Consider the following 14,605-nt stretch of genomic DNA (forward strand, 5'->3'; position numbering starts at 1 on the left):
AGGCGACTTGAGACTTGATCTCACAGCTGTGAGATGATCACCTGAGCCAGAATCAAGAGTCAGACGCTTAACTGACTGAGCCACCCAGGACCCCCCTAATTGTATTTTAATAACAGGAGGAGGATCATAAGCAAGTCATTTATTAGCTGTGCTTCAATTTTCTCATCTGTAAAGTGATGACAATAATAAATATACCTACCTCTCAGGGTTGCTTTACAAAATAATACACAAATTTTTTAGATATGTGAGTATATACATATGACTCAAGGGTACTAAGAAAAATAATTCTGGCTATAAGCATGAGGTGGTAGAAAGGAGGGTAATAAATTAGGAGAAAAGAGGTTTGGTAACAATGGCTAACAGCCTGCCTGAGGTAGGAATCTGTGTCTAGTGGAATTGGAGAATAGGAGACTGTGTTCATTAATTTGTGCATTTGAAAAGACTGAGTGAGCATGCTGCGGTAGGGAGAACACATGGGGGAAGAATTGTGTTGGGAGGGAAACCATGAGGTAGAGGGAGAGTGAAAAGCCAGGCTCTTCTAGGAAGTTTATTTGGACGTTTACCGAAGGCACAAAGAGGCAAGGAGCCCTACTCTGGGCTCCTACCAAATTACAGGGTCCCACTCCTTCTTCTGGTTCCTTGTACTTCTTTCTCTTGACACAGTCTTCTTTGGGAACTAATGAGAAAGGCCACACCAGGACTGGAGAGAACTGAGCCATATTATAAAGCAACTACAGAAGACAGTGCCAAGAATGCAACAGTTACAATGAATCGCCTTATGTCACTGCTTTATTTATTTATTAAATGTTTATTTTTGAGAGAGAGAGAGAGACAGTGTGAGCAGGGGAGGGGCAGACAGATAGGATGACACAGAATATGAAGCAGGCTCCAGGCTCCATGCCGTCAGCGCAGAGCCCTATGCAGGGCTCAAACCCGTAAACTGCAAGATCATGACCTGGGCCAAAGTCGGATGCTTAACCAACTGAGCCAAGCATGTGCCCCTATGTCACTGCTCTAAAAGCTCCATGACTGGGGCACCTTGTGGCTCAGTCAGTTAAGGCTCTGACTCTTGGTTTCTGCTCAGGTCCTTATCTTGTGGTTTCATGGGTTCGAGTCCCTCATCGGGCTCTGTGCTAGCAGTGAGGAGCCTACTTGGGATTTTCTCTCTCTCTTCCTCCCCTCGGCCCCCAACTCATGCTGTTTCTGTCTCTCTTAAAATAAATAAACTTTAAAAAGAAAAAAAAGCTCTATGGTTCCATATTGCCTTTAAGAAATAAAACAAGCTCCTCAGTACAGCTTTCAAATCCTTTTAAAATATGTCTCCTTGTATCCTGCTGCTCCCCACCCCTCCTTCTGCTACTTTTCCTTATAATCACCCATTACCTATTTGTAGCCTCACCAGACTACTCATGGCCCTAACCTCACCAACTTCTTCCATGTCTTCTTTCTTGCTCTTTGTGTGCTGTTTCATCTGCCCAGAATGTCCCTTTCTCTGGCTGTTGAGATCATATTCAGTCTCTCAGACGTGGTTCCAACATCCCTGCTCCCATGAACACCAAATATTAGTTTCCTACTTGATCCTCCTGTAATAACACATCATTCCCCTATCATGGAATGCAGCCACCACTTGACTGCAAACCCTTTTAACATGATGCTTGTTTCCCAGCTCCTAGCATTATGCCCAACACAGAATGGCAACTCTTACAGGTGCTACTAATGATTTTGATTGATTCCAAAAGCTGAACACACAGTGTGACTCATCCCTCCACCCTACCCCTAATTCCGTGGCCAATTCCATACCCCATTTCCATGAATCATTCATTCCAGGTCATTGCTTTCAAGGGTTTTAATATTTGAGAACGAAAAAAAAAATTTTTAAGAGGAGTTTTGGTTTAAAAAATTGTTTTAAGCCTAATATCTTCTTCTGTATGCATGAATAATTTATTGCTGAGTCATGTCTTCATGCTGTGCCCACCGAAAGGAAGACTCTGCCTAAGGCATGGATGACTCAGCAAGAACAAGTACCCTAATATCATTCAATTTAACACCTCATTGCTCTCCAGGAAATGATCTGTAAACTTAAGAGTTCAGTTTGTCACCTTATTCCTGGAAGTTTAGCAACAACTTCCTGCCTTCAATTGGTTCTATACACTGCTTTGTCTTTTTCATTCATAGATTAATTGAATCCACATGGTTTGTTAATTTGGATTCAAGTGGGATAGATGACTTTCCTATCAGTGTGGTTTCTTAGTCTGCTCCAATTCAGTTAACACTTGAGATGCCTATATCAGATAGCCTTTCATTACAGAAATAAAATATTGACCCAAATGTAAATATACCTGGAAGAGGTAATATGATAATGTTAAAGCACGGGTATTCCATTTGATTCAATTTATACAACGTTTGGAGGACCTGTCTATGCCTGCCTTCAGGTTGCTTACAATCTAGGGGAAAAGAAAAGCCAGTGATCATAATATAATATAATAATTATGCTTAGGGATGCTATGGGGGCCCAGAGAAAGGGCAGGCCTCCAGCTTATGAAAGGTTGGAGAAAGGAAGTTGGAGAGATGTCAGCAAAGATTTTTCAAAAGAGTTGACACTTAAGCAGACTTTAAGAATCAACGGATATTAGAGAATAGTTGGAAGGGTATTCCCTAACCAGGGAAACAAGTTTGGAAGGCTGGTGTGTAGAGTAGGTAGCTAGTGTGGATCTAAGTAATGTCCAGTCTCTACATGAGAAGGATAAAGTTCTAACCCTTACATCCAGGAAGCTGACTTCATAATTATACCTAGCCCTGGTAGCAGTCATCATGTAATGAACTAAAAAATTGCTCAGTCTTCTTCCTACTATATATCAGCATCACATTTTCCACCACGCTGGTTGTGTGGAGACCTATAAATATGAATTCAGTCCCAGCTTTGTCACTGATTAGCTGTGACATATTGGGGAAGGTATTTAACTTTGCATCTGCAAAGTGGAAATACACCTTCCTCACTGAGTTGCTGTGAGAATTAAAGGAAATAATCCACATGGGATTATTATTATTATATTAGCATGGGATCTGATATATGAGTTAAATATTCCATAATTGTTAGCTATGTTAATGAAATGGAGTCCAGAGAATCTAATAAAAATATAAGTGTACGTGGGTGGTGATCAAGGTATGATAAATAACTGCAGCCCCAGAGAATCTCAGAAGTAGAACTCTCAAGAAGTTATCTAATATATACCTATGCATCTAGGAAGATCAGTGTTTAAATCAACAGCATTTGGTCCTGCTTGCCACCAAGGACCCTAAATATATCTGACAAAAGACATAGTTGGGAGAGAGAACAAAATAAAATCACAAACAGGGGGTACCTGGGTGGCTCAGTCGGTTAAGCGTCAGCTCAAGTCATGATCTCATGGTTTGTGGGTTCAAGCCCCGCATCAGGCTCTGTGCTGACAGCTCAGAGCCTGGAGCCTGCTTCCAATTCTGTGTGTCCCTCTCCCTCTGCCCTTCCCCTGCTCATGATCTGTCTCTTTCTGTCTCTCAAAAATAAATAAATGTTAAAAATTAAAAAAAAAACCAAAATGAAATCACAAACAGAAAGAAGGGAATGAGAGATAAAGGGAAAAGGATGCAGAATGATTGGACAAAGGGGATAAGACATATATTTCGGTGGCACGTCTACCATTAGTTGCCAATTCCTAGCTTACATCTTCCAAAGCAGACGGTGATTTTATTTAAGATACAAAGAACCAAATGAGAGGTTTGGGAACTCTAAGAGGTCATATATACAATTACCCAGAAAGGCCTAGGTATAAAGATCTCAAGTGGAAGGAAGAAAGGCATCTCTGGGAATATTTGGAAGTCACTTTTTTCTAAGGCGTTCTTTATCGAACTCAGGAGAATATTTAGAAAATCTCTAGATAGGTTATTATGTTTATTAAGACTGCTGATATCACGAGGGGCTCAGAGACTGCTGAGACACTGGGCCTAAGCAAAAACGTCAGGCCGAAGGTTTACAGATGAACTCTGAGAACCAAATTTTCAACAAGTAGTTCAAAGGCAAAGTGCCCTATATCGTTCCATGTAAAAACAGATGAATGCTCCTTAACTCTAGTCACCAGCTTGGTAGGAGTGGTTTTAGGAAGGCCTACCCCATCAGTAGTTTGAACAAAATAGTCTTCCTTCCAGGAGCTTTCCAATATCCACTCATACCCCCATTTGATTTTGACTTGATGCTCTTTGGTAGCCTGGCTCTTTGTTAAGTATTTTACTCCCAAGAGATGATTCTGTCCTAATTCTTTCTTTCCCACATGTCTTTCGTTTTTCGGTTTGCGTTCTAGTTTATTTTTGGAGCCTAAGCTATCATGACTGTCTGCTGTCTTTTTCTGTATTTAGGCTTTCTTCCTTCTCCTTTTGTTACTGGTAGTTTACCAGGGATAATGCTAAGCTGGGGCCAGATGTTAATTAAGCAAAATAAGTCAGGCAAATCAAAACTTCCCAATATTTGGTTTCAGGTTAGTTAGTCACAGAAGCATTTTTGAAGTTGTAATTTTATTTTGATGTGAGTTACATAAACTCTCTGGTTGGGCTGTCAGCTTTCTTCTGTGTGGTGTCATAGCAGAGCCATGGAAAGGGTATGCTGTCAAGATAGAGAGCGAGGACATTAATAAGTAATGAGGCCGAGTCATGTGCCAGAGGCTATGACCCAGCCCTCACCAAAAACTTGAGGTTTTTTTGATGACAGTATCTCTTTCTAGGGACGTAGAGAATTTTGTCTTCCTGCCACAAGGATAATTGGGTGAATTTACTGCTTTAGAAAGTTTACTCCTAGCCTAAGTTTTATTCTTAAATAACAGTAAAAACATCATCATGATGAATAAATAATTTTTAGTGTATATTATGTGTAGGACACTGGCCAGGCACCAGGTGAAAAAAGAGGGAGAATGCATGATTTGTACTTAGAGGGTTTACTGTATTGAGAAGATAAGTGTGTACATTTAAATACATTTAACAAACAAAACCACCACATAACACATACTGGATGTCAAATGAGTAATATGTAGGTAGATGACCATACACTCCAGTTTGTCCTACATAGTCCCAGTTTGTACCTCTTGTTCCAATGTACTTATGCCCCCAGTAACTCTCAAATGTCATAGTTTAAATGATAAATTATATATTCAACTTATATACAGACCTGTGGTCTAGGAATTAAGGGGAGAGAGTTTTTATCAATGGCTAGAGTAGTTGGTAGGGAATTCATGGAGCTGATAGAGCTTTAGCTGGGCCATCAAGGAAGAGATAAGACAGAAGCAAGAGGAGAACATTCTACAAGAGAATATCAAGAACAAAAACACCAAAATGGATGTGGGAAAAAAGACAGACATGGCACAACTCCAGGGGACACTGTTCACGTTATATTCTCCGTGAATGGTGCCCTCTGAACTGTGTAACTGTTAGCTCTAAGGGCATCATATTTGGGGAGCAAGTGGAAGAACACTTATGCTGGAGAAGAGGATTTGTGGAGAGGATTTGTGTGAGAATCAAAGCAAGCGTAGAACATATATTGGAGGCTATCAAATACCAGAACAAGATGTTTAAACTTTATCCCCACAGTGGATTTGAATGTAACTGAAGAGTTTTGAGCAGACAGTGATACTTACAACAAAATGGTTTTGGAAAATTAATACTCCCAACTGAAGTGTTCAATGTACTGAAAGGAGAAGAAAGAAGGGGGAAGTGCTAGTTCTGAAAGTGTTGAAAATGCCCAAGAGAGTGGTGATAAGAGTCTGATACAGTAGTGGCAATAGTAAGGCATATGACGGGACAGACTTGAGAGAGTTTGCAAAGGCAGGATTGATAGTGTGGTAACTGGCTAACTATGTGAGAAGGAACAATTAAGAATGACTTAAATCTCTAAATCTCTAAATGAGATTTAGAAACTGAGTACAAATAAGTAAACTGAGTTTATTTATTTTTGAAGGAGAGAGAGAGAAAGAGTGTGAATGGGGAAGGGGGCAGAGAGAGGGAGACACAAAATCTGAAGTAGGCTCCAGGCTCTATGCTGTCAGCACAGAGCCTGATGCGGGGCTTGAACCCACTAGCTATGGGATACTGACCTGAGCTGAAGTTGGGCACTTAACCAACTGAGCCACTCAGGCACACTGATGGTATCTTTGATAAATGTGGAGGAGTTGAGAGAAGTTAACTTTTGGAGGGAATAGATGAGCTCTCCTCCAGATATGATGGATTTGAGACATCATTTGGAAATGTTAAAAAGGAAATTTTAAATTAGAGCTGAGACAGGTTGTAATGGCTAGAGATGTAGATTCAGGAATTCTGCAGGGGTACTGAATGATCATAAGATCATAAATAGCAGACAGCCCACAGTTATGGCTTAGGTTGCCATAATCTCTGCATTCTGTAGAGTAGGAAGGAATACAATTTGCAAAGATAGCAAAAGAGAGATTCCAAAGGTGAAGAGAAACAGGGCAGACAGTGTATAATCAAGAGAATTAAAGGAAAAGAAAGTTTCAAGCTTGAGAAATTGATCTGTGGAGCCAAATCTTGGAAAGCAGTCAAGGAGGACTAAAACTGGAAAAATTCATAGCTTTAGATGGTGACATGGATTCTTCGGACAGTACAATTTTTTAGTTGTAGAAGTGGACTCCATGTTATAGGAGTTAAAGGATGAAAAATTGTGATTCAAGGGACATTGAATGAAGGTTGATCTTGTAAGGAATTTACCAGTAAAGGGAGGAGTAAAATATGGTGAAAGTCCAGGAATATCCAGGATTAAGGAAGAATTTTCTTAAAGGATATGATAAAGAATTTATGTTCTGTGTTAGACTGTAGATAGATAGCACTTTATTTGCTTAGAATGAATCTTGATTTTTCAAATTGCTTACAGTACCTTTATTCTTCAGAATTCTAAGCAAGAAGTTTACTAGAACAAGGGAGGAAGAAAATATAGACAGGAATATAACTGATAAAGGATTCAACCATTAGTCATCAACAGGTGATTAAAATACATCTAATCTCTTCCACATAGCTGGGGACACTTTCTATTCAGGCAGAAACTATGTGCATTTATATCTGGGACAGACATTTAGGTTAGGAGAGGACATCTCTAAAATACTGAGGAGGGTTTTTTTTAGGGTTCTCTAAAGCCCCCATTAAAAAAAAACCTTTGGTGGCCTACAGATTTTCCAACCTGACATCCATCCTGCTTTCCACTTCTTTGACCACCATTCTAGTTCAGGCCCCAATTACTTCTCACTGTGACTACAGTAATAGCCTGTCTCCTATCTGTCTCCACTCCAGCTATCCTGCACACTGCCACCAGATTAATTTTCCCAAAGCACAGTTCTGATACTATCTTGCCTTGCTTAAAAGCCTTCAACAAATTCCCATTGTGAACTGAATTAGGGACAGGCTCCTCACTCTAGCTTTTGAAAGCCAGCCACAGTATAGATGTGGCTTACCTTTTCTGTCTTAATCCTCACAAATTCCTTATATTCAAACTTATTTACAGGTATGAAAGAGAATCACTTGGTCCTTCTATCTAGAGTGGCCACATGAAATTTCCCTGTGAAAACAACAGGGGATTCACATATAAAGGAAGGTAGAAGAAGGTATGGGAGTCATTTTCACATCCTATTAAATATGACCTTGTTGTCTGAATCCTTCCCCCAAATATTTTGTTCATAATATTTTGTATGGCATTTAGCAAATTCGTTATATTACAGTCATTTGTGTGCTATCTCTACCCTAATGGGGTGAAAACAGTTTGAAAATAAAGATGGTATGGTCCTTATCTTTTTCTTTAATGTTTATTTTTGAGAGAGAGCATGAGTGGGGGAGGGGCAGAGAGAGGGGGACAGAAGATCCGAAGAGGGCTCTGCTCTGACAGCAGACAGCAACAAGCTCAATGTGTGGCTTGACTCATGAGCCGCGAGATCACAACCTGAGCCCAAGTCAAACCCTCAACTGACTGAGCCACCCAGGTGCCCCTTATTTTGCAATGTGGCAACTGCATGTTCTTTACACGACTATAATGACATTATATGCTGGATAATAAGTAACTAGAAGACAGGAACTCCTTGTTGTTTAACCTAACATATATGTAATACTTCAAGATTTATGTACGTGAGCTCTTAATAAATGTTTTATAATAGTTTTAATGATATCTATTTGCAGAAGGTTATTTTATAAATCAAGGGGTTTTTTAAAATTATTGGCATAATTGACATATAGCCTTATATTAGTTTCAGGTATATAATATGATTTGATATTTTTATATATTGTGAAATGATCACCCCCTAAGTCAGCTAACATCCATTACCACACATAGTTACATACTTCTTTTTTTGTGATGAGAATTCTTAAGATTTACTTTTTTAGCTAACTCTCAGGTATGCAATAGAGTATTATTAGCTATAGTCACCATGCTGTACATTACATTTCCAGGACTTATTTATTTTATAACTAGAAATTTATATCTTTTAGTTCTCTTTGCCCATTTCATGCCTTGCCTTCCCACCTCTGGCAACCACCAATCTGTTCTCTACATCTATGAGCTTGTTTTTGTTTCTTTGTCTGTTTTTAAGTTCTACATATAAGTGAGATCATACTGTATTTGTCTCTGACTTATTTCATTTAGCATAATACCTCCAAGGTCCATCTATGCTGTCATTTTTAAATTACTGGATAGTATTCCATTGTGTGTGTGTGTGTGTGTGTGTGTGTGTGTGTATGTATATATATGCATATATACACCATCTTCTCTTTATTCATTTAGGTTGTTTCCATATATTGGGTATTGTAAGTAACGCTGTAATGAACATAGGAGTACATATCTTTTTGAATTCTTGCTTTCATTTTCTTTAGATAGCCAGATGTGGAAGTACTGGATCATATGGTATTTCTATTTTCATTTTTTGAGAAAACAGCTATTATTTTCCATAGTGGATGCACCAATTTATATTCCCACCAACAACGTACAAAAATTCCATTTTCTCCACATCCTTGCCAACACTTGTTATTTCTTGTCTTTTTGATACTAGCCATTCAAACAGGTGTGAAGTAATATGTCCTTGTGGTTTTGATTTGCATTTTCCTGATGATTACTGACGTTGACCTCCTTTTCATGTACTGTTGGCCATCTGTATGTCTAGTGTTTTCAAACTAGGATGAGACTGCATGAAAACTTACGTATTAAAGTGCCTGTTTTTCTGTGGGGGAGGGCCTATAGGCTTTATCAAATACTCACAGTGGTCTTTTGCCCACAAAAGAGTAAGAACTAGTTTTATGAAATAGTACATTTGGAATTATTAACAATTCACATACACATATGGAGTAATACATATGGAATTATTAAATGGAAACATTTTTACTTTATCCCCATTCCTTTCTTGCAAAGGAATGTTTTTTAAAGTATCAGTACTTTAAACAAAACCAGCACAGATAGAATCACTTAGAATAATTCCTGATGCTGCTTCCAAACCTCTACTTTTACTTAAGCTGAGGGTATTGCCTTTGGCCAGGTTGAAGAACTGAATAATGCAATCCCCGATGTGGTCTATAGGGACATCACCTCTGTCACATGCATCCTCCTTTCCCCTCCTTTTAGTATTAGAAGACCTCCACTGTTTTCACAGGGGATTTTTACCCTGGTATTCACTACCAAAATTCCCAAGTGACCCCTTGTTTCTCATGCCAGCACTCTGGCTGATCCTACAGTTTTGGTTAAAAGGTTTTGTTTTGAGAGAGAGAGAGAGCATGCACGTGTGGGAACTGGGGAAAGGGGGAGGTGGGAGTGAGAGTGGGAGTGAGAGAATGTTAAGTAGGCTCCATGACTGTCGTGGAGCCTGACATGGGGCTCAATCCTATGACTCTGGGATCATGACGAGAGCCAAAATCAAGAGTCAGACACTCAACCGACTGAGCCACCAGGCACTCCAAATTTGTCTTAAGAGGAATAAAACTTCTTTTAACAGGACTAGTCTCAGACATGAGATCCATTAGCTTTTCCTGGTAAACTTTAGAAAAGGGAAACGGGAAGTGAACTTTTCACCTATTATCAAAACCTACTACTTAGTTAATTTTCTGCAAATTCTGTCTCTTGCTGATTATTAATGATTTTTCTGTATCTTTTTTCCTTTCTCTGTTATTCCCTTTGGGATTTGCTCCCCCACCCCACCTCCAGTGACTTAATTTAGTTAATGTTCTAATTAGTGCAGCTTCTATTCCAGCAGATTTCCTGGACTTTCACATGAGTGCTTTTCCATATGATAAACTCCATTAACAAGTCTCTGAACATTCACCAAAAAGGAAGCACTCTTTTAATGCAATGGGCTCTACCTCATTTGCCCCTATCTTCTGGCCCAACTTTCTTGGCTATCTTACAGCTTCTTCAGCACATAATTCCATCAACAGGGAATTAGGACTGAGCCCTGACATCAAAGCTGATGGCCTAACAGACTCATTTCTGAGTAAGTACTGTCCGTGTCATCATTATAATTAAAAATATTTTTTATACTCAAGGAAGAGACCATCCCTCAAAGTGGCTTTTTTTTTAAATGCCATTTTCTCAGTAGTGATGTAGATTTGTCCTGATAAACTCTTTTTTTTCTTCTAATTTCCAAGGCTTCTCCAGATATGATTAGAGTATAGTATAATCTGGGCAATGGAATAAAAAACCTAAGTGAACCAAAACAGGCTATTTGATCTGACATTCTAAGCAATGGTTATACATTAGTAGCAGCTGGGGACCTTTTAAAAAATTGACGTTTGGGTATCTTCCTCCCAGATTCTGATTTAGTTGATCAGGGTTACAGCGTAGGCAGTAGGGATTTCTAAAAGCTAATATAGAAGTTCAAGGTTGAGGACCAGCCCTCTAAAATACTCAATAGGACCAGCACAATCAGTTTCAATCAGTGAAGCTGAAACATGTCATAATATTGTCATAAGACAGTAGAGGGCAGAGTTGACTTAAACTTATATAAAGTGTCTTAGGAAATAGCAAGTAGTTAATAATGTAATCTTAACTTTGTACTTTGTGGTCGTCTTTTGCCACAAAGCTTTCATTTACTGCTAAAACCAAGTTACTTTTTGTATATTGGCATTTATTAGGAGGCCCCTTAGTGACGCCTGATCAATAGGATCATTGTGTAATTTGCACATTATTGAGAGTGCAAGGGAATTAATGATTCTGCCAGGATGACAGGTGTAAGCCAGGATAGCCTGAGGTAAATTGGGACATATGGTTACCCTATGATTACCATGTCTTTTGTGGGATCCAGCAGAGCTAGAATCTGTAACATGGCTTTACTAATTAACCAGTAGTAACTATGTACTTCTGTTCATTATCAACGTTTCTAGTATTATTTTTGTGCATGCCCATCTGTCATTGTTCAACATTACACCAGGCACCATGAACAATAGAAAAGAAACTGAAGAGATGCTATTAAGTACCAGGCATTATACAATCTGGCTGGGAAGAGAAAACTAATGCATGAAGCTGCTCTGGTAAATAAAATGCAAGAATCTCCTCCAAATCCTTTCAGGAAGCAGAACGTAAATAAAATAAATGATATATAAATACATAAGTGATATTAATCCTAATGATGTTTAGGCTGTCCTTGACTTAAAGTGATTTCACTTATAGTTTGGTCCTTAAACACTTCAGCACCTCCAGCAGACAAGCACCAGTTGACTTCCTCAGCTGCCATGGGAGGGAACCTTAGAAATGTGCTTCCATGTGAGCACAGCTCCTTTCCCAGGTGCCTAGCTCTGGAATAGTTAACCCATATTGATCCCCCCAAACTGAGAAGTAAGGCGTTTAACTTTAGCATATAAACCATGATACAACTGATGACAAGCAAAGAATACGTAGAACCTGTCATTTCATTTGGCCGCAGAAGGCTCCCTCAGGTAGAGCACATCGAGGCTTAGCTTGTTTGGACTCACAGATCTCTCATCCTACACCGAGGTCTCTGCTGGCTGTTGCAGCCATGCCCCACACTTTTTGAATGACAACAACTACAGTGTTGGCCTGTATCTAATTTATGATCTCTTGCAACATTTTGTTTTCCTACCAATTTTCAACTTGGGTCAAAACTGTCATTTGCTGTTCTGTATTTAGAAACCTTATTTCTTCCTCCTTTGCTGAATTATGTATGATTCCCTCTTTAGTGGTTTCTTTTTATTTTTTAATTTTTTTAATGTTTATTCACCCTTGAGAGACAGAGAGAGACAGAGCACGAGCAGGGGAGGGGCAGAGAGAGAGACACACGCACACAGAATCTGAAGCAGGCCGCAGGCTCTGAGCTGTCAGCACAGAGCCCAGTGCGGGGCTCAAACTCACAGACCATGAGATCATGACCTGAGCTGAAGTTGGACACTTAACTGACTAAGCCACCCAGGTGCCCTTTTATAATTTTTTTTAAGTGGGCTTCATGCCCAAGGTGGGGCTTGCACTCATGACCCTAAGATCAAGAGTCACATGCTCAACCAACTAAGCCAGGCAGGTGTCCCAGATTCCCTATTTGGTTTGATTTAATCCATCTTCAAATACTTCTGCATTTTTTTCAAATTTGAGTGATAAGTGATAATTGTCAAGATTGGTCAGGCAACATTAGGACACTCAAATAATTAAAGCATGGTAGTAAAAAACACAAAGTTATGAGATTAATCCTGTCATAAGATGGTTAGCTTCGAATTGGATCCAACGGCCAGTCTGATGGCTTGACAAATCTTCTCATTGCGCATGGGATAAATTGGTGAGGAGGTGAGCACAGGTCAGGCAAATCCACCTCCCAACACTCTGAGATAACTGAGAAAAACAGATCAGCTGGGCTCAATCTGTGTACTAGGAATAGTTCTTTACTTTCATGGCACATATTTATTTCATTATCTGAGTGTTGATGAAAATATTTAGGCATTGTTTTCCTTTAGGTCACTGCTATTTTGTTCTTCCTTGGCCCTCTCCTTTATCAAAACTTGCTTGCAGAAAAGAGTATATTTGCTCTTTACATTTTACTATATTTTTCCCACATTGAAAATAACTTAGTTGTTTATTATGAAAATATTTCCTGCTTATAAAATATCTAAACATTATAGAAAAATAGAGAATGAAGTAATAATTACTTTTTTAAAGTGCTTGATAAGCACCTGGAGTTTTTTTTAATGCTTACTTACTTAATTTTGAGAGAGCAAGAGAGCTGGGGAGCAACAGAGAGAAAGAGCAGTGCTGAGAAAGAGGGGTACAGAGGATCTGACCAAAGTTGGCTCTGAACCGACAGCAGAGAGCCCACTGCAGGGCTTGAACCCACAAACTGTGAGATCACAACCTGAGCCAAAGTCAGACGCTTAACTGACTGAGCCACCCAGGCACCCCAAGAATTGCTCTTAATCCTACCATCTAGAAATAACATTTTTAGGAGTATCCTTTCTGATATAAAATATGTTATTTCTTAGTCAAATACAGATGATCTGATGCCCACTTTTATCAAAAGTCAGTATGCTATGACATCTTTCCCTATAATCATCCCTTAGAACCTATATCATCACTTAGAAGTGTGTGAGTGTGTGTGTGTATGCATGTATATGCACCATACCTGGCTTAACCAATTCCATTTTGATGGACATTCATTTCCACTTTTAATGAACATTATTATTATAGTGAACATCCAGAATGTTTTTACTAAAATGTAAAATGTAGAGAGCTAGAACTGAAAGAGTCCTTAGAGACGAGTGAGTGCAATACCATCATTTTAAAGAAGAAAAATGAAAGTACAGAGAAGATAAGGGGGAGTAGAATCCAAGTCTTTTGACTACATCTACTGATTTTTCCAGTCCACCATGCTAACTTCTTTTCAAAAAATTGATTAGCTATTAAATGGCTACTAAGCAGCATTGGCTTTTTCTTACTCCAGTAGCCTAAAGGCTGTACCTTAAAAGCTAACTCTTCTCAAGGTCATTTGCATTTTCACATTTGTTGTTAGTTGTGAAATAAATTTGCAGATTCCTATATAATCTTTGGAATGAGACATTCAATATGGTTTCAAGTTCCTGAAATCATATGGGGAAAGCTCCTACTTATCAATTTGTGGCAGTATTTGGTAGAGGTGAAGAGTGGAAGTTGAGAAAGGTTTAGCAGGCGTTGGAGTCAGATATGGGATATTGATGCTCATGCACAGCTTTGGAACCCTTCCAAAAGAAAGCCTACAACTTTCGCTTCTTCCAGTTTCTGCTATGGAAGGTCCAGAGTATATCCTTCATTAAGCATATTTTGATGATTAAGATGATGTTAGAATAGAATAAGCAACATGAGTTGTTTGCACATGCTCAGCATAATTTGAGGCTAAATTCTTGACTTAGTTATTGACTTAAAATATCATCTATACTGTGGATAATCTACATTAAATATCATAGGAATGTGTTAATTCAAAAATCATGAGGCAGTGCTTCCTGGATAAATAACTCTTTAGTAAGCAAAGGATTTGGAGTTCTATGTGATTTTTTGGAAAATTACTTGAACTCTGAGCTTCTTGGTTTCTTTATCTAGCAATAAGGATAATGATAGCAATTTACTTCACGAAATTGAACA

This window comes from Suricata suricatta, chromosome 9 (assembly GCF_006229205.1).
Source record: "Suricata suricatta isolate VVHF042 chromosome 9, meerkat_22Aug2017_6uvM2_HiC, whole genome shotgun sequence".
Lineage (NCBI taxonomy): Eukaryota > Metazoa > Chordata > Mammalia > Carnivora > Herpestidae > Suricata > Suricata suricatta.